The sequence below is a fragment of the Amphiprion ocellaris genome, chromosome 10 (assembly GCF_022539595.1).
Source record: "Amphiprion ocellaris isolate individual 3 ecotype Okinawa chromosome 10, ASM2253959v1, whole genome shotgun sequence".
In the NCBI taxonomy this organism is placed as follows: domain Eukaryota; kingdom Metazoa; phylum Chordata; class Actinopteri; family Pomacentridae; genus Amphiprion; species Amphiprion ocellaris.
The window spans coordinates 17,554,999-17,576,907 of NC_072775.1; the positions used below are offsets into that span (position 1 = coordinate 17,554,999).

General features: G+C 42.4%; 1 protein-coding gene across 4 annotated transcripts in view; it reads left to right on the plus strand.

Annotated features, from left to right (window-relative positions):
* pbx1a (pre-B-cell leukemia homeobox 1a) overlaps positions 1-21,909 on the plus strand; it is a 48,584-nt gene that overhangs the window by 13,863 nt on the left and 12,812 nt on the right. The gene's annotated exons all lie outside the window — the stretch shown is intronic.

The following is a 21,909-nucleotide window of genomic DNA, read 5'->3' on the forward strand; positions in this document are numbered from 1 at the left end:
TTTCAGGGAGGGCTGGTGATGGTCACACACATGCACTAAATATTAAAATATTTGGCTGCAAGACTAAAATATGCATCAATCTCATTTAATGTTAACACCCCTGTTGTGGAGTTAAACAATGAGAATAAATGCTGACAAAAAAAAATAGAAAAGTAGAATTTCCTTGATTATTTATTTCACAAAAAAATGGAAAACCTGGAATCAACATGTATGACATTACAACAAGTGTTACCAACAGTGGAAAAAACAAGCTCTACACACTATAGATACATTACAGCTCTCGTTTTTTAATTGTTTCCATACTTATCCTATCTGCTCTGTGTAAACACAGCCTGTAGTTTAGCTTAGTTCAGTTACAGTTGCAATGAGAAGCACAGGTTATTTAGCTTTTTACAGAATCTGGTTGGAGTAGACTGTTTATTCTGTGGCATTTTTTAGCTAAGAATCAAAACATTTTGATGAAATATCAAGCTTTTCAGCATAGACTTGGTTACATTTTCCGATGGAACAGCATGCCACAGATGAGTAGCTCAATGACGTTCTGAAAGCTGAGAGTCCGAAGATTATTTCTGTTTTTACAGTTTTTACGTCTGACAAATGGTGTCATTTCGGTGTTTTCTTACAGCATAACACACCTTTTAAACCTTCTGGTGAGTTCTGGGGTTTAGAGAGGTTAAACTTCAGCTCACATTTTTTCTGTATGTTTATGTTGTCCTTTTGGCGAAACTCCTGAGATGAGGGCACGACCTTGTTGCATTCGCTCCATGCAGCTGGACAAAATAATAGTGCTAGTGATGCTGATATCACATCAGAGTCCTTCATAACTCGGTTTGATGCCGTGTCTGCTCTGTTTGTCCAACTCCACTCAGGAATGAGAAGAAGCACCACCACCTGTCCACAAAGGCACAGAGATGCAAGCTACATCGCCGGGAGCAGTTTTTAATGATGCTAAAGTGTTTCAGGGTGGATTTTTCCTGTGAGCCTAGCAGAGTTGTTGTTGTCTACTTCACGCTGGTATTAGCGGTTGATAGTCCTGACTCAACAGAGAGTCGGCATCCCCCCGTGGCTGTGCTTACTCACTCCTGAGCCCGGCGTTTAGTTTTCCTTGGCAGACCCAGGCCACAGCTCATTAGACTAAGAGAATGTGCTTGCCTTAATTAATGATATGTAAATATCCTTGAATTGGCCACATTTGCATATTAAGAGAGATTTGTGGAATCTGTGGAGTAATATATTTTAATTAGGGATTAATTAAAAATAATGGGAATTTCATTTCGCCTGGCAGGTTGTGTTTGGTGTGAAGCGTGCGCCGGGGCCCAGTCTTTGAACGCAGAGGCAGCTACCAACATGTGAAGGAAGCTCTGCTCTTTCACCCGCTATCTGTGCTGCATACAAACATGTGCCCTCACACACACACACACACATACACACACACACACAAACACACACACAAACATGCGCAGCACACACACTGGCATCGCATTCCTTGAGATGCCAGAGTCTTCCCAGGGGGTCTCCACAAAGCGCTGTAGCTTTGAAAAGCGGGCGAGGAGGAAGGGAATCCAGCTCGAACACCCACAATATGTTTTTGGGGATGGTCCCAGTTTGGCTCGATTTCATCTCCTCTCATCTTTCTGCTTTTTTTTTTCTTTTTTGTTGTTGTTTTTTTTTTCCCATGTAGTTGGGGAATGGCTCTCAGACACGGAACACTAGTTATGTTGGCAATTATGTTAATGGAATGCCATTAGGCCATGATTGTGTATGAGCGAATGGGGAGAGAGGGCACGTTTTTGACACCCAAGTCAACGTCAGCTTTGATCCGCTTCTAAAGGACTCTTTGCTGAAACACGTTCCAACATATTCTCCAGTTTTCCACCCACAGATCTTCAGCGCGGCGTTACGGTTTGACCATCACGTCATGGGGTCGTTTCATTTCAGGCTATTTGCACTGTACTGGGTAATGATGTACTCGGTATGTTTTTTTCCTCTGACAGCTGTGAAAATAAATCTGAATAGAGACAAAGAAAGCATCTGTCATCAGCATCACTAATGGCACAGATAGCACGGCCACTATCACCGCATCTCCTAGGTGGAAATCATCCCCATTACCAAGCATCAAGGCTGCTTCCTGCTTCCTGATGCTCCTCGCAGCAGCAGCAGCAGCAGCAGCAGCAGCAGCAGCAGCATCATCACACACAAACACGCCCGCCGCCGTTTCAGCCCATCTGCAAAGACAATTTTCGATGCATTCGGTCGTATTTTATTTTATTTTTTTGGTCATTTTCGTAGAGCAGAGGCATGCGGAGAATGTCTGTTTTGCCTCCGCCTCTGCTTAAAGCGGGGAGAGCTCCTTTGGCATTTGTGATGTGTCGTCAGTGCGCTGATGTTATTGATCCAGGACCTTCCGAATTCATTAGAAGATCCAGCCCAACTGTGCCGCATCTTTATTTATGTTGCTGCCCCCTCCCTGGCCTGCCTCCCTCTCTCTCTCCCCCTCCCTTCCTCACTCCCTGTCTGCCTTCCTCTTTCATCCTCCATGCATTATTCTTTTATTATTCTTTTACAGCTGCCTTATCGCCCGCATTTTGGTGAGGATAAGACCTGTCATCTTTGGGTCTTGTCTGGGGAGATGATGGGAGACTTCAAGGGGGAGGAGGAGGTGGATGGGAGGAGGGGAGGAGGGAGGAGGGTGTGTGTAAAGAATGCCTGCTGTCCCCCCTTTTTTCATCATCTGAAATGGACCTCGCTCTCTCTTTTTCCCTCCTCCTCCTCCTCCTTGCTCTCTTTCACTCTCGCTTTCGCTGTCTCTCTTTGTAATGAGAATCTCTCTCTAATTGAGGGAGCTGCAGCGAGCTGGCCGAGGGCGGCAGGGTTAGATTGTGATACTGGCTACGTGACCGTTATGCTGATAGAGGTGGCAGATCAATAATTTAGGCCCTGACCTTAATGGTGGTGTTAAAACGCTCATTCCTCTGGAGTCTGGAGGCCTTAAAGGTGCAGAGTTGGATAAAGGCACCGGCTCTGGCTGGATGTGGAGGTGGGAGTGGGGGATGGTGGGAGACGCAGATAAGGGGAGAGGTGGAGGAAGACAGCGAGGGAGAGTGTATTTGCAGTCAGCCTCTCGGTCTGTGAAAGGAGGGATCATGAGTGATGTTTTTCCTGCCTCTACATTCAGACGCTCACATTGTCACCAACATTCATCCTCTTAGTATCCATATGAATGCCATAAGCTTTTTTTCCCCCCTTCCTTGTGCACATTTGGTATCTGGTTGTAATCCGTTTTCATAAGAAATCCTCCACCCATTCTCACTGATGCACTGAATGCATCACCAGACACCCGAAGTGAACAAAGACTGCGGTAACGAGTGGGTTTAATCTGGTTCTGGGCTTGTCTTGTGCTTCCTAGCTTAAGGCCATGCTCATCGAGGATTCGGACAGCCATCGATTTGATTCTGAGGGACATTAACGTCACAGCCTCATGCGTCTCTCTGAATCTCTAAGACTCATTCCCTGCTGGCAGGATGCGACCATCCCAGCCCTCCTCGGCTCCTCCTCACCCACCCAGCCACCCTTAGGGGATGATATATTAGATATAACCAATTCAATTTTATGCAGCCAGGACAGACGCCCTGGGGACATAAACACACACATTTTTAATACACTCCTCACCAGGAAGCCCAATGCGCCAGAGCCTGCGGCTGCCCTGGGTCTCCTCTCACACTCAATTATTAATGTAACGGCCGTAGTGGCTTAATTAAATAATAAAGACAAGCTCACTGCAAAGGAATGGGCCAAGGACAAGTCAGGAGAAGAGGTTGCCTCTCTAAATGTGCGATTTTGACATATATGAGAATGCAGCGCTGTAAATATGGAGTATTGCGATAACATTTGGTGATGGAAATGTCTTATTAACATGAAATATGTACATTGATGGTTTAAATTCTCATTGTAGTTGCCACTTTTTTTATTCTACACGTTAAATGGAGAACCATACTCCATCTACATTACTCTGTGTCAGTGGTTAGCCTCATAATATTTTCTCCAGAAAGTCTTTTCCTCAAAATAAATCATTTGAGAGGGAGACTTTTGGCTCAAGTCTCGGATCTGCTCATAAATCAATTGTCTTGAGAATCGGGTCAAACAGGGGCTTGTGATACCTCAACTACATAAAAAGACTGATTTCCTCAGATTATGGATTCCCGCCACCTCAAGGGCGAGCCAAAGGAAGCACTCTGTCTCCGATGTGATGAAATGTGGCGTTATCTTTTACTTTGTTTCATTAGATTCACTGGAGATTACACACTCCATCCTCAAATGCTAGATTTTCCAGCTTTCTAAGATTAGACATCTCCTCTCCTGGGGGCAAAAAAATATATTTCCAAGCTCCCATCCTTTAGCCCATTTCTTGGGGTTCATGTCTGTTTTAACTCGCAATTAATAATTCAAATTCATTTTGAAATGCAGGGTTATATTTTGAGTGGCTTGTTCAAAGGCAAAAGCCGTTTTTTTTCACTAATGGCAAGTAAGCTCTGCCATTAGATTGAAAAATAGGCCCATTGTGTGTGTTGACTTGGTGGCGTACTGCGATGAAGGATTGCGACAAACTGGAGTGTTTAAATCGGCGAATTGAAATTAATGCCCTCTCAAAGCCAGGCTTGCTGACGATACATTAAAGCTAATACTCCAGTGAGGTCGAGCAAATGTTTGTTTATATACATGATATACGCTCTGAGAGAATGAAATGATTGGATTTTGCCCAAGTAAACACTTATATTAAAGAGAAAGACAAAAGAAACAAATTGTAATGCAATGAGGTGCTGGTGCTCGCTATGTTTATTGGTTCTTCTCTGTTTTTGAGACGACTAATCTTTCCTGACGGGTTTCATTTATGGCTGTTTTTTCCCGATTCTTCTACAATTCGGCCTCTTTTTCGATTATTTCATTCATCTTTTTTTCCCCCTTACAGTATGTCCCTCTGTGTTCGTCTGCTGACACGTTGAGACACTTTTCAAAGGTCATGCCTCAAGTCTGCCTTGTCACATCACTTATTCAGGCTGGTTTTATTTATTCATGCCACTTTTTGATTTTAATAATTTAATGCAGTGAAATGTTTCTTTCATACAGCAATAAGGAATGTTGACGTCTCTGAAAATGTGCTTCTGTGGCTTCGTTACACGGCACCGACCATCTTCTATGTAAAGCGTGAGCCGTCGCTGTCAGTGGGAACCGTAATGTGTATCGATTGAAATTATCCCTCACTTCCACCGCAGCCACCAGGCCTCTCAGAAGCCGAGTGAAGAGGCAGAGTGTATAAGAGGCTCTTTTTTTGTACTTTTCCTTTTCCTTTAGAATTTACTGCCAGTGGCTGAGAGTGGTATTTATTTTCCTCAGACTCTGCTCTGCTATCCTGGAGTTGGCAGAGTGATTTTGTAGAATAGAAACATTATAGACTGTTAGTGTCAAAGTGTTAAATGTGATGTATAGAGCTGGGGGTTTCAGAGGGGGGGAGGGAGGGAGGGAGGGAGGGAGGGGGCGAGGGGTTGCAGGAGGAGGCGGTAAGGAGGTGAGCACTGCCAGCCATGACTGGAGCAAGGTGCTCATGGGAGAGAGGAGCCATCCACCATGTGAGGGATGGCAGGGTAATGTGGCGGGAGGTAATGGCTTTTCTCAGTCCGCTGAAACAGAGGGGAGATCATTAGGGGCTGCTGTGCCGCACAGCGCAGTCCGTTTACCCCGACTCTGCCAGCGCCTCCTGTCAGAGCAGGGGTGTGGAGATACTCATTGTGTTTGTCTGTCTGTTTTTCTGTGGCGCTGGCAGCGTTGCTCCAAAGAGGTTTCGAGTGTTTGATTATTATTTTGGGCCTTTCTTACCAGGATGGATAGACACTGACACTGTGGCTTACAGCTGCACTCAGATATTTCCTTACCAAATGCTTCTCCAGCTGTGAAATCAAATCAGAGAGCCAGGGCCAGGTCTGATGACAAAAACAAAACGGCTCGACTCTTCCTTTGCTTAATCGCGTACCGCTTTGCGATGCAGTTTTTGCGAGCAAAAATGAAGAATCTTTGAAATCTGCAGGTAATTCAAAGTGGTTACTGCTTTGTTTCATCAAGGTGATGCTTGGCTTTGATTAATTAAAAAGATCACAAAGAGAAGTCATTGATTTTATGTGTTACAAGCTACAACACTGCACATATCTTTATAGTTAAAATCTGAAGTCCTAATCAAAAGAAGAAAATGACTTCAGACGGAGATAGTTTGAAAAATGCAGAGACAAAAAAGCCTTCAGATCTCAGGATTATTGTCTATGGCAAAATAAAGATAACTCCTTCTATTTTCTTTGAACTTAACGCCATCTTTGGTCTGTATTTGTTTGGTTTATGAACCATTACTGTGGTTGACATTTATGTCGAGGTTTGTTGTAACACGTTATACCTGCACGTTTTAACTGAAGTGAATGACGATTAAAAGCACAGCATGGTTGAATATTTGGGAATCTTGCTCGTCTTTCTATACGCACAATGAGAGCGTAAACTTTAATTGCGAGGAGAGAAAGCGATGGTATACTTTTTGTGACCTATGCTTGAAATAAAGGTGTACTTTGTGCATCAACGACGACTCCTCAGAACCGGTTAACAGCACTTTGAGCTGTCGGTCGATTTTTGCCCTGGTGAGCCTCCAGCCCGGCGTGACAGAGAAGATTGGACGTCATTAAGGTCTACACTCTTTCCACTGTCTGGGGGTGTGTGAAATGGGCTCAGCTGCTGCCAAAAGCTTGGACTGTTATTGTGTATCTCCATCGTTCATGTGAAATCTCACAAAAGGGCTCACAGCACGGACAACCAGAGCTGCATATTCATCTTGCGGTGTCATTTACCCGCTCTGTGTCGGCTTTTCCAGATGTTTCTTGTTGCGTCAGTTTTTATGTGCCCTTCTGTGTTTGCTGAAGGTTGCTGGGTAAAGTCACGTCCCTAACAAGGAGATTCTCCTTGTGTCGTTGTCAAGACTCATTCGCGCCGTATGAAAAAAAGCTTCCGAGAAATATGATCGCTCCCGTAAAATGGACCAATTACTCCCCATTGACAACCTTCAAAGCCTATTTTTATTGGCCGATTCAGCCAAATAAAACTTTATTGCACAAGCGGAAAGGGACGCCATCATTTTTGCATAGCTTTTCCAAGCCCAGCATTTATATGATCCCCGTTATTACACCTCTGTGACATTTAAACTTTATTGAACAAGACTTTAAAATCTGTAGGCAGTATATAAAAAGATCGAGGAATTTATTTCTTTCAGATGAGAGGAAAATCCCCCAACAGTTGAGAGCTGACTGGAACAGATTGACATGAATTTGCTAGATTTGAAAGTATATTATTTAAAATAGGAATCTGCCAATTGTTTTCTCAATTTTTAGGATTAAAAATCAGAAAATAGTTTAAAGTACTCATCTTAATTACCTGACAAATATGCCAAAAAATATCACACACTATCATTGCCATGTTCAATCACATCCCAAGGTTAAAATTAGAACCGTGAGAAACAACTTCTTTTGATTTTTGATTAAGACTGGCATTATATTCTTCCCCCTGAATTTAGTAATCATTAAGTCTACTTATCAGAAAGATAATTAGAAATTTCCCAAAACCCAAGGTGACATCATCATGTCACTTATTTTGTTTAAAAACACATAATTTATCTGCACGTTTTTATTCTTTTGGCCTCTCAGTGTGGGAAACAAAGCAAAAAGTGCCTGTCAAAATTTCGTAAATCCCAAATTGGAGACTTTGAATGTTGTATTTTGTCTGAAAAATACCCAAATATAAGCAGCAAATTCTTGATAATTAGAAGACATAATTGGGGCAGTATATTCTTTTTGATAATCATCTAATTGAGTAATCTACTTGTTTCAGCTCTAATCTAAAATATGTAAAACGTTGAGGTGATACAAGGTCGCTCAGCTTTCCCTGACACTGCATGTGATGTGGGCTTGCATGGGAGAGGAAATGTATTTCAGCGACAGCCAGACAGAGAGAAACTAATGCAGAAAAGGGAAAGGCGCTGGGAGAAAGGTCCTGCCCCCCTCCTCTGTGTAATTAAAAGGGGGTGTCTGTCAGGGGCTGCTGCTGCTTTGTGTGGCCCCATATGTTTGGGCGCTGATACAGGGAGGATTATTCTGTTTGGAAGCCTGATAACAGCCTGTTTATAACCTTGGCACAGGCTGAAGCCTAATCTGGCAGCAGCACATCTCTCTCCACCTCCACCCCCCTCCACCCCCTTAAATTTTCACAGAAAAACCATATTGGCTATTTTTTTTCTCCCTCTCCAGCTGAGGGGGGGGAAACAGTCATGACCCAAAAAGACTCAAGTGTTTCACCTATATCTCTCACTCGCACGTATACGGCTCTGAATGTGACTCGTGACGCTGATATTTAACCGTGGTTCAGATTGCGAAGACAATTAGTCCAGCTTGTTTTGCTATTTTGGCTGATCATCTATCACGGCGCACTCAACAAGGAGCGTAAATAGCGTCTCCTCTCCTGGATATATCCGTCGATACTCTTTCAAGGTTTTTATTTAATTGAGCTATGCACAATCTACGCTCACCTTTTCTTTCCTTTTTTCAGATGTCAGTGCTCCTTTTGTTGGAAACTTTCTGTTTTTTTTAATCTGCAGGCTGATTAGTTCAGTCTTCTGTTCTCAGAGTGTATTTCCATCCGTGCTGCCTTTCACATGACTGAGTGTGTCATGATTTTAATTCTGCTGCTGAAAACTGCTTTGTGATTTGGAGCCCTTTGTGCTTTTTAAAACAACAGCTCCAAGTTGTTTCTTTTGGATGATTATTATGCCGATCCTTGACTAATTGCTACATGACTGACTTTATGAAATTAATTGAATACTACTGTGGTTGCCCAGTATGGAGGCCATGTTCTTAGGAAAGTATGAAAAAAACTCCTGCTGTTGCATATTTTAATGTAATTCTGATAATATGACAGGCTCTGGCCTATTTTAGTGTGAGGTGACCAATGACGCAAAGTGTAAGTAAGTGCAATTAGTGGTTTTTACTTCAATTTAATATTACTTTATACGTCTATGCCACATTTCAGGGAGAAATATTGTATTTGCAGTTACTTTATCGATTAAGATTCAAATTGAAAAACATGGGGAGTTGATAAAATATGATGCAGTACCATGAATACAAGATTTAAGGATAGTTTACATGTTACTGCACAACTAATATTGTTCCAGTAATTTGCTAGTAATGAGGCCACAGTGAGTATTGTTGGTCCTTTAAGTTGCATTGCTTACTTTTTTGAATGCAGGACTTTTATTTATAACTACAGAATGTACAGTTTACACTTTGGCATTGGTACATTTAAGTGAATGATTTGAATATGTCTATGAGTTTCATTGCAAACATCAGTACACTTCCTTTATGCTCTCTCGGTGGGGGAAAACAGCTCCTCGCCCACCTCTTGAATCTCATAATTCTGCGCAAGTCTCACCTTAAATGTTCACGTTAATAAGAGCTTTCCGACCCTGCTGATGAGTTTCCAGGGTGCCGAATAACAGCCACTCTTGGTAATGCACTGTTCTATAGCGAGGACCCTTAACCAGCACACTGCGGGGAGAGGGAGTGCTCGGAGTGGCAGGCAAAGAGAACTGTCAACCTGTCACATTTCTCCCTCCTCTTCCCCCTGATAAATTAAAGTTACACAGTGTGCGTGTTGTAGCAGCGGAAGGCTGTGCAGAAAGCCTGGCTCCTCAGGTCTCAGGAGATAGCTGGCAACTAGGTCAGACTGATAATGTAATCCGCTGACTGGATCCTCAGCCCACTACATCCAGAGTAGAAAAGCATGACAGGAAAAAAAAAACAGAAATGTAGGAGGAAAATAGCAACTTTTATGTGTTGTTGCACATTACCTCGCTGGTTCCAGTTAATCAAGCCTATAAAGGAGTAATGTCCATGCAGGCTATTGTGAGGAAATGTACTGATAACGTATCCGGCAGCTGTGTGCGTGTGACTGCACACACCTGATTATTCAAAAAGTGTAATCCATGTCAATACACCTCACACTCCTCACGGGGGGGAGGAATCTTATTTACACGGATTCCTTTTTACGCGTTATCTTTGCACCACATACCGCACTGCACACGCACGACAAAACAGCATCATGCGAGTCTGCAGGGAGAGAGTGACAAGAATAAGTTCCTGCATCAGCAAGGTGCATTTTCATTCCCATGCAGCACTCCAGAGAGGCTCTGTGGGCCCACTGTGACAACTCTGCCTCCCTGCAGGTGTGGAAATGAAACAGGGCCTATAAATAGCCCAGGCAGCTGGGAGTAGAGCACTGTAGAGCCAGGGGGAGGAAGGGGGGGAGATGTTTGAGGTCCAGCTGGGGATGCAGGTGTGTAGAGGCTGACCGACAGAATACGACTGTTGTCTCACCCAGGGGGCCGAAGAGAGGCGAGGTGAAGCTGCAGCGTGATCCAGTTTTACAAGCGGGGGATGTAATAATGTTAAATTAAATGAATATCACGGCAAACAAAACGCAAAAATCTTGTCTTGACATGCTTGATTAGTTGGCGGTAATATCTGATAGAACAACTTTATTGTCACCTCTGTGCGACTAGTTAAATTTAGGTTTTGCAAATATGTGTCATTTCCAAAGGAAAAAAAAAGACCCAAAGCTGCTTCTTTTCACTGGAAAATCTGCTTTTATATGACAAGGTAAAATTAAAAGTGAAAGACTGAGTAGTGACGTGCAGCTGGAAAAGAAAAACAATCATATTCCAAGTGAAATCTAAATGATTATTTAACATTTATATTAACATACATCAGTTTTTAAAAGAGAGGAGGGCACTGAAGTAGATTTTCCTGTTTTTAATGAGTTTGCCTTGCAGTTGCAGCTTCTCTTAATATACTCAAGTGAATAATAATAAGGAGATCCACACTAACAATACAACAGAGATCAGCAGCTCAAACCAAAGACAGACATGTCTTTCATGTTTTTCTCTCAATGAAAGGTGTGAGAGTGTGTAAAGAATAAAAATGCATTGTGGTGTTTGGTGAATCATCATTTTGGCCTTTACTTCTGTATTTCGCCCTCAGCAACAGTTTGGTAAAGTGGTCAGGATCAGCTGGATAATCACAACCCTGATAAAGTGTTTGACACAGTTTCCATGGTTACAGCAGTCGGACTGTTGGTCTGCTGCGGACAGCGGCAGCGCTTCATCCTTTCAGTATCTCGGTGCCATCTGCATAGGTTCAACCCCCGAGGCAAACAAATTTTAAGCTTGCAGAACAAATTGAGTGAAAATATTCAAAGTGTGTATTTATACCAGTGTGCAGCAACACAGAAAATATGGCTCATTGGAACAGCAGCGGTATGAAGACAGATGCAGCCCAAATTTCATTTAGTGATGATAATCTTATTTGAGGTTTCACTTTCATTGACTTAAATTTCTAAAAGCAGAGTATATAGTCTATCGATCTTTCAATTCATTAGGGCAGGTGCATTATGTTATATAGACACGGCTGACCACAGCATCAGCGCTGCATCTCAACTGAGGGGCTGCACTGTTACTTAGATAACCAAAGTGTCACCAAGCTAGAGAGTATTTCTGTATCAGTGAAAACATGCTGCTTATCTGGACGTCTCCTGGTCAGATTTCAGTGTGTTTCAGCAGCTTTAGTTTTTATTTTTCACACGTTTTTTCATGTGATGACTACATGTGTGCTTTGGTAGATGACGCTTCCCTTATCGGCCTCTCAGACCAGCACTGTGACCCAGGATAAACCCACCTCTATCTGATGGGCTCGGTATGGGCTCCTTTGAAGATTTAAGTGTTTGCAGACAGTGATGGCTGTGAATGAACTCATGTCAGCGGCATTAAAAAAAAACTGGGTCAAACACTGGTTGAACATGCGTTCAGTAGTCCCTTGTCACACACACGTCTCCTATTTGAGTGGGATATTAGTGTTTCTGGCGTGCGCTCCTAGTGCCACAGGGCCTGTCTGCATCGCATATTGGTTTGCTCCTTTTAAATAGAACAGTGTTGTCTTTATTTTTTAAAATCAAGCTTCGGCTTTTAGAGCAGAAAATGCTGCTTTCATTCCCAACGGATGACTTGATATGCTTTTCATGTAAATGACGTCTAGCACTTGCACACTGGTGTTTGCATTAATGCATTAATTCCTCAGTACTATATGCTTTTGGTAGCTGCAGGCAAAATGACACATTCTCATCAAAAACACGTTCCCCCGCTTACAAACCCACTCCGCTCAGACTCGCACACACATTTTAGCGCTGATTGACAGCAGGAGCTCCCTCTGACCCAGTATTCTGCTACAGTGGGACGATCCCACAGGCCTGTGATTAATGACTAGGCTTTATCCGCTAGTGGTGTGGTGTGGTAGGCCTGCCAGCCAGCCAGGCCACTTAGACTGCCTGGACCACTACCTCTGCTGTAAACACACACTCTCTCTCTGCCTCTGTGTCGCTCTATGTCTCACTCTCTCTGCCTGCAGGCATAGCATTGTCATATTCATTGTTGCGGCTTTAAACCACTGTCCCAAGCTGACCTTCCTACACACACACGCACGCACACACACACACACACACACACACACACACACACACGCACACACACACACACGCACGCACACACACACACACACACACACAAACAGTCAAATACTATTTGTGTTATTTCTGCAGCTGTGGTAGAGTTGAGTGAAGTATCATCAAGAGGTGATTCCAATTGCTTCCTTTTTTAAATTTTTTTTTTTTTTATCCAAAACAATTGATCTCCCATCGGACAGGTTACAAGCAGATTCAAATTGAAATTTAAGGCTAAGAAATTTGAGTGTAAGAGAAAGGAGCTGCTCTCACTAATGGACAGTGATTGCTTACACTGTTTTTCTCTCCTTCCAGTTAAGGGCAGACTGAGCATCACTCTTCTCTTTTGAGCAGCAGACCCGGCGAAGCAGTAAAACCTCACAGGGATTTCTGTAGTTGTGACAGCGTCCAAACAAACTGCACACGCAGCAGAACAAAGCCAGTTTGACTTATTTTGCCTTGATGGGAAGCTCCCTGATAAATGGAGGAAGAGGCAATATTTCCTGCTGGAGCAAATCTCTCCAGTGTTACACTATTAATGGCACCTTGTAGCCTAATGTTTGCGCGTTATCAGTGAACCTGTCACAGTCTTTACACTGCAGCTTTCGCCTCAGGTTTTGGGATACCTTTGTTTTGTTTTTGATGACGAGTATGAGATAAGCATGTAAGTATGGACGTAGAAATCTTGGATCAGCTTTTCACTCGCATGCAGTAACTTGCTTTAGCATTTGAAATTTAAGGGTTTTTTTTCATTTTTTCCAAATCATCTTTCAGTTTCAAAGTCGTGGTGGGTTTTTTTTCCACTTTCTGAATTCCTGAGACTAAATAACATTGCACATTATTAGTCAATTATCCAATAGTCTTATAAAAAGAAAAATAACCTGCGTCTGTTGAACTAAACAAGTAATCATTGTAATTTATGAAGAAAAAGGAGCAAGCCATTCACCTGTTCCAACTTCTCAAATGTGAGAAAGAAAGATATTTTGATTCTTTTTCATATATGATAGTAAGCTGACTATCTTTGTGCTTCATACTTTTAAAGTACAATACATGAAATACAGTTTTTTTTAAAAATTGCTTAGACTCACCATTCTGGGCTATTTTCATTATTTCTGACATCTTACAGAAAAAAACAATAGTTTGTTCTGCAACAATTGTAAAGTTCTGCATTCAAAACATGACTTAATTTAAAGCAAGATATACTAAAGATGTCTACAGTTAATGTATTGATTATGTACATTATTCCCCTTTGACATTATCATTATTAAAATCAAACTTTGATTTTTATCGACAGAGAAAGTGTAAGCATCATTCTGATGTTGCTTCTGGCTGAGATGGAGTTTTTTTTAAACTACTTAACACTGGGCAATTTTTGTCAAAAAATAATGTTTAAATAGAATTTGTATGTAAATGTGGTATAATGAGTAATATGTTTACATCAGAAATGTAGGTGTGTAAAACTGCACATCAGTATTATATAAAGTATATGTACTTCAACATTCTGCTTAAGTACAGTGCTTGAAAATACTTATTTGCTTTTTCAGATGTAACTTCTCCTGGAATGTCTTTTGGCAAGAACCACCACACAGACAGTTCTGATATTTTTAGCTTTGCTATGATTTGTCATGGGACAACAAAAGTGCCCTTTGTAGTTTTGTAGGGATGGGATGTGAACTTGTGCAAAGCTTCAGGGCTTCTGCTGTGTGACAGAAATTAAGGAAGCTAAAGAGGATTTAACCCATTAAACCTCTGAGCTGCTCTTCCAAATGGAAGAAATGAACGCCTTGATAAGAACAAAATACGTTGTCCATCTGGATCCTCTTGTGTAGGATATTGAGTCTCTGATGTAACGTTTCCGTGATGCACACATATATATATATATATCTATATATCTATCTATATATATCTATCTATATATATATGTATATGTATATGTATATATATATATATATATATATATATATATGTATATGTATATGTATATGTATATGTATATGTATATATATATATATATATATATATATATATATATATATATATATATATATATATATATATATGCGTAGAAGCTCAGTTTGGACTTTATCTATATATAGCAAAGACAATAGGAGCGTATCTATTTACAGAAGGCATATGGCTAACATCATTATCATGCCATTCAAAGCACTCAGTGACCACTTGTGCTTTATGGAGAGGAGCATTGTCATCATGGAAGATATTGCTCCCAGTGGAGATGAAATGTATCATGGGATAATCTAAGTAACCACTCAGAATCTTTTTTAATGGTAGAGGATGGTACACGGACCATGTGACTCTGAATGGACTCAAGCATTATGCTAATAACAACAATGTTCCAGCACTGTGTGTTGGTGCTCTTTGTATTTTATTCTGTAAATACTGGCTGTAGCTTTCTTCTTCCACAGAGGCAAACTATGAGCCAGGTTTGCTTTCTGGCAATGGTTGTGTAAAATGCATGTTCACATGTTGTCGAGTGAAGCTGAGCACAGCGAAGCAGAACCACAAGCACTACTGTCTATGAGCGGCCATATGGTGGGTGTCCTTGCATGGTAGCTTAAGGGAGCCTTTCTCCCTGAGATGAAGCAATTTTGCTCAGCAATGAACCTCCTCTCTCAGCCTTTTGTGTTCATCAGAGCCTGCTCCATCACCCACCTCTGAGATCACACAGGTCCCAGCAGGCCGCCTGGAGCAGGGACAGCAGCCTGGACATCCCAGGTAGACCTGAACAGTCTCCATCACGTGGTCCCTGCCTCCCCACTTGTCAAAAAGCCCACCCCTACTTGTCTAGCCCTGCTCCGTGCCTCCAGATGTGGCTTAATTTACTGCGACTCTGCTAATTGCTGTAATTAAGGATTAATTACTGTTAATTACCTTCGCATAAACTCATCACCAGTCAAAGAGCGGGGCCTTATGAAATGTGCCATGCACAGGAACACACACCACGGGGACTTGAGGAGGATTGTTTTACTGGACCTCTTGTTTGATGTCTTGTCCTGGTGCGTGGGGAGGGCTTGTAGGGCAACAGTCAGGGCAGGACGCTAACTATCATGGACAAACTCCTCCTGGCTTCACACATCACCTCCTCACCAACTGTTGGCTGGGACAGCATCACTATGCTGCCTGTCACTGGATTGGAGGCTGCAATTTATTTTCTGGAAAGTAGATGACAAATGTGATCTTTTTTTTTTAGAGCAATTAGATAAAATGCTGTAAATTCTAACCTCACAAGAGTTGATCAGTGCAGCCAAAGTGTGATTGTAGAAACCACTGCTGTAAACTGCCAAATGGCACAAATTGGCATTGGATGTTTGTTCAAATTCTTTGGCCTATTTTCTTATTCTTCCATTTAATATTTTCTGATGTAAATCTTAAGATTGTGAAGACTGTGTTTTTTGGCTAAGACCAGCTTAGAAATTGACAAATTACCCAGTGGTACACTGGCAATTTGTTTAAATAAGAAAGGACTCAGAGCTGAAACTCGCATTTTGGGACATATTATTTTTGCACTGGTATCAAGAAATTTGAAACTATTGGCATTGTCGTAGATGTGGAGGGTTTCAGAGTCGACTGAAGTGCTTGAAGAGAACCAGTTTGTATGACATGTCCCATCGTTTTAGAGGGCAAACGTGTTCATAGCGGTTCTTAATGGTCAAACTCAAAGATGGGGTGAAAAGTTGTCTTTTATGGAATGTAAAAATGTCAGAAATAGTCTTATAGATAGTGAAAAAATAAGAATTAAGAGAGAATTCCAAACCCTGCCACCTTCACACACCTGACAACTTGCTGAAAAGGACATGAATGCCAGATTGTCAGTTTCAGAAAATGACAGAAATGGTTGGACGATAATTGCAACGTCTTCCTTTTGAATTCATCTGTAGTCTTCCTTCTTCTTCCTCCTTTATTATCAGTCACCTGCCCAGGTGTTTAAAAAGGCAAAAAATCCTTAAAAAAAGACTTTAACAACCACACCCTGGCCAAGGTTTATCCAGAAATGAACACAACTAGTCATTTGCGTACTTAATATCTTCCTGTGGATTGTCCTCACTGCATAGAGATGTTCTTTGTCTCTTTGCTCGCAGGCCGACTGTGCAGCTTGCTGCTCCACGAGCTCGTGACTTCTCCTCAGTTATTCAGATGCTGTGGTTTCCAGTGCAGCCTGAAGCTGTTAGAACTGCATGGGCTGAGCATGAGTTTGATTCAATCAAGGAGATATATATTTTAAGACACCTTAAGAAAGACTGACAGCCGGGGGCTAATGTATTGCCTATTTTGAATAATGAATTATTTTAATGAAGGCTTTTAAATGGGAGTGCTCAGCGTTGGTGGCAGGGCGGTGTTCTGAATGGTCTTCTCCTCTGGCGCTGGCTGCCTCATTATCAGGCCAGCCCCTCAGGCCTCAAACTGGCCTGCTTAAGCCTCAGATGATGACGATAATTACCGTTATTAGGAGTAGCTGCAGGGGGAACTTGTTCTGAAAAACACCAAGCTGAGTTCTTGCCTCGCTTGCCGCCGCCGCTATACTGCTGCATGAGAAACTACCGATCGCCGGTGGAGAAAGCCAGAGAAGGAAAGAGACAGAGGGAGAGGAGGAAAAAAAAGGAGGGGATGAGGGGAGCGGCCACCAAATCCGCCTAATGTGACGCCTGTCAGCTCGTCTCCCACCAGCTGTCACCTCCCAAATGCACTGGGGTTCATTTTTTTAATTGACACCTCGCTTTCCTATTCCATTTCTATTTTTCGCCTTTCATTCTCCCTCCATCACTCTCTTCCCTCCTTGCCCGAACCATCCACATCTCCTCATCTCTGCATGTCCCTCCAGTATTTCTTTGGTGTTTTTCCTTGTCCTTGGTATCCCCCATCCCCCCACCCGGTGCCAGAGACAACACTTCAGCTCTGCCCCCTTTCTGCACATGATAGTCGAGATGGCTGATAAAACATAAAGCTGTTTTAGAGGTACTTTATGACTATGCCCTTGTGTACTGAGGCTGTACAACTTCCCCATTATGTGGTGATGGAGAGAACATTTTGGGCCTGAGAAAGTTTCCCATGAGTTCACGGATAGTCACAAATCCAGCTTTGAGCGCAGAGTGGAGAATATTTTAAGACTATTTAAACAAGCCAATATTTACCAAAAGTTTTCATGGCTCTATTGTGAGATCTGATTAGCAAATTCAAAATGAATGTCCTTTTCTTTATTAAAGCCCACATTCAATTCAGTAGAAATGACCACATGCACAGTAAATTGGGTGTAATGTAACATAATATTCATTTAGTGTTCTCAGTAATGATAATAGCATTGCTTAGTAGTTTACCTCTACTTTGTGGGTCAGTATGAAATATGGCACAATGCAGCATTTTATGATGATTGCTTTATTGGTACCAACTGAAATGTGTTTGTAGAGCAGAGTATTGAAAACTATCAAGCCTGAAAAGCTTAAATCAGTAGATTCATGCTCTCCTGCTCAGCTGAAATAGTGATTAACTCATTAATCGGGTGACAGAAAATTAAATCAGCAAGACTTCTGATCATTTTTCATGCAAAAGTGCCAAATATTACCTACATGAAGCTTGTCAGCTGGGAGTATTTGCTGCATTTCATTGTTTTATGTGATAGTAAATTAGAATCTTGGGTTTGGCGGTGGGGTTTGCACAGGCACATACTGTGAAAACAGGAGCTTTGGTCATTTTTCATCATTTTCTGACATTATATTGACCAAACAATTTGCAGGTTAATCAAGAAAATAGTGGCAGATTAATTGATAATGTGCTAGTCGCAACATAAAGCCACTTGGCTTGAAGAGTTTCTGGTTTAAAATCTCAAATTTAATCTGTTAAAATGAAATCACCTGATACACAAAAACACTTCAATAAAACAAGGAGTGGAGCTGAGCAACATGTTTTCATTTGAATGGACTGAACATTGCTGTGTGTATGTTCCCAAAGTAACCTTAATTTGACTAGTTTTTCACTGTACTACATTTTGGCAAAAACTCTTTCAAGGCTGCTTGTGTTTGGATCACATTTGAGGAGAACTACACAGATCAAAGTCACATGAGGTCTGTTAAATGTCATCTGAGCTTTTTTGTTTGACATTTTTTTTGTCTTTCATGCCTTTACTGATAATGAAAACTGTTGCGTTGTGGGTAATGTAGGCACCAGACTTTGAGAAGACGAAAGAATGAATGGAACATAATGTGTCCATTTAACTGTGCAGTCAGACAGTGTTATAGGAGGCCAGTGCTAAATCGCTGCAGTAATCTTTAAACAGCTTTTCATTATCTCATTGAAGAGAGCATCTTGGGCCTGAGAAAGTTTCTCATCACTTCATGCGTACATCACAAATGCATCTTTCAGCACAAACACAATAAAGAAGATTTTGAGACTGTTTGAGTAGCAAAATACTGAGAATATAACAGCTGTTTTCATGTCAGAGACTTTGTCGTGGGCTGATTAATATATTAACAGTGATTGTCCTTCCTTTATTAAAGCTCAGATTCAATTGAGTAGAAATGACCACATATGTAGTAAATTGGATATTTTTATTTTTTTTTATTTGGTGTTCTCAATAATGATGATAGCTTTGTTTAGCACTGGATTCTGTGGGTCAGCATAAAATGTGGCACATACAGCTGCGTCGCATGAAGGCTGCATTTACTGGGCTTGTATCAAATGCAGATGAGGGCAGGAGGCTGAACTCCTTGAAGGAGCGGGGAGGGGAGGATTTGTATTAGTGATACTTGTCATGTCTGCTGTAAATCACGCTGCTTTTTTCAGGTTCCTAGGTTGTTGTTGTTTTGTTTCAGAATGCTGTGTGGCAGGGATGAATGGTGGTGATGTTACATTATCATGTGGCTGTCGCTTTCACTCCTGCTGACTGCTGTGTGACAGGCCCACACACACACACATGGATGTATACACACACATCGACGCACACACGCGTTGTCAGGAGCAGGCCTGATTTATTAACTGCTGAAACCCTAGATGACGCGTGCCCACACAATCAATAGAGAGCACAGCCACTGCCTGGTCCTCTCTGGGGTCATGTGATTTGGACAAGAGCTAGGCAAGAAAGGACTCACACACACACACACACACACACATATATATACACAACGGGGCTGAGGAGTGTATTGCATTACTGTATTGATGGGAAATGGATCCAGTCCAGCATTGGCTGCTAGCTGCCAGTCACAGGCAAGAGGGCTAAACTTTCACCATGGCTGTCAGGGACATAACTGCTGCCTTGTTTGATTGTAAATCTTCCTAATTGTGACAGAATACTTCAACATCATTAATTAAACATGTTTTCATTTAAAAGCGCTCGCAGGGCGCCAGGCTGGGTGCTCAGGGTAGTCTGCCAATGTGCATAGCTGTGTGTTTTTACTCCATGTGTGTGTGTGTGTGTGTGTGTGTGTGTGTGTGCGCGCCTATATGAGTGCGTGCACTTGTTCGCAAAAGTGCGTGTTTGTGCTGCGTGTTTGTGTGTGTGAGCGTGCCGCGTACCTTGATTCTCCCCGTATGAGTGGGTGGCTTAATCGTCATGTTTATTTACACTCCCGTTGTCTGCAAACAGCAGGCAATGTGGCGATGGGCATGAGCCAGCTCTTAAGGAAGTAAAACAGCAGAAATTAATTTTGTCAATAGCCAAAACAAAGGCTTATTCTTGGAATTCCATTCATTATTCAGGAAGCGGCTCGAGAATTGTTTATGATACGTATTCATTTTTTATGCCGTGCCTTTTTGGGTTTAGTGCCCCACATCTCAGGGAAAGGAATTATACAAGAGGGTGCACAAAGGGAAGGAGAGAAGAAGAAGAAGAGAGGAGGAGGAGGAGGAGGAGGAGGAGGAGGAAGGAGAGAGGGAGGGAGGGAGGGAGGAAGCGACAGAGAGGGGAATTGTGTCCTCTCATTGTTCAATTAAGTCTGTCGGTAATGATCAAGATGAGATGATGGCCATCTTCCTTTTATAGATACTAATCTGTGACTGTCCATGGAATAAGAGAACGGCGCAGTGGTATGGACTCCATGCCTTTGTCGCTACAATAGACGACAAAGTGCGTTTAAAAGGTTTTTTGGTGTTATTATGCCAGTGTTGGGAGCGTGTGATTTATTGTAATAGAGGGCACTTCCCTTTGTCAGGTGATTATGTTAATGTATAGTCCATGGTTGCAGAGTTCACAACGAGCACTCTGACTGGCATCGAGGTCTAATCGATTTCATTGCTATTACTGAATAGAAATAAATAAAGCTGATGGCTGTGGTTAGGGTAATTATGCCACAGCACAGTGAATTGTTTGATTTTCCTTATTAATTGTATTTATTTAATCCATTTCATGCTTTTAGTTGTGCACTCGGGGACTTGGAGGGAATGAATAAATCACTCTTAGGCTCATTAGATTCCCCCTCTGGTTGGGATGTGCCACTAGTTTGTCAGAATCAAATTGGCGAGTGTTATAATTTCCCGCTGGTGTGATTCACATGAAAAATATCCACATATTCATCCACCAGCACGTGCACAAACGCACCGCCCCCCACCTATCCCCCCCCCCACGCACACACACATAAACACACATGCGTACATGCCTCTGCTCCCCATCTGAACTCCTGACCTTTTCCAGCCGTCTGATAGCCATTGACATTTGCCTCTTGAGCTGAGCTTGCTCACGTGTTGGAGCTGATGGGAATGGATGATGTTGTTGCCTGAGGAGAAAAAACGGGACGGAAGGAAAAAGGGGGCGGGAGCGCAGTTGAAGAGAGGAGGACGAGCTCCCAGAGCGGCCTCTGGAATCCATCTGGACCCCCTGCTCACCAGAAAGGTCACAGGGCGACTCAACCTTACATCCTCATTACAAAGGAGCCGACGCTGTGACCTGAGACGGTTTAGCTACAATATGGCTTTACTGCTCTGTCACACAGCCTGTCATTTGCCTTCGCTGTCTACAGTCATCATGGAGGAGTCACACAGTACGTAGTGCAGGATTGTCCTCTTGAAGCTTTATGATAAATGCGTGGATTGAAGTGTGCGTGGCAAATGCTGTGGCAGCGTGAGCTTTGCCTTTGTCCTTGAAGACAGTGGATGGAATGGAGGGCTGCACCTGGTGGGCTGTTTTCAGCACCTCTGAGAAAAGCAGGACGCTCTGCTTCTTTACCGAGGGAGCCTTCTGGTGGCAGAGAGAGGCAGGACAATGGGACTGATCGTCAGATAGAAACTGGCGGTGAAACACCTGTGTGTGTTCATACCAAAGAGCCGGTGAAGAAATCCAGGAGAGGA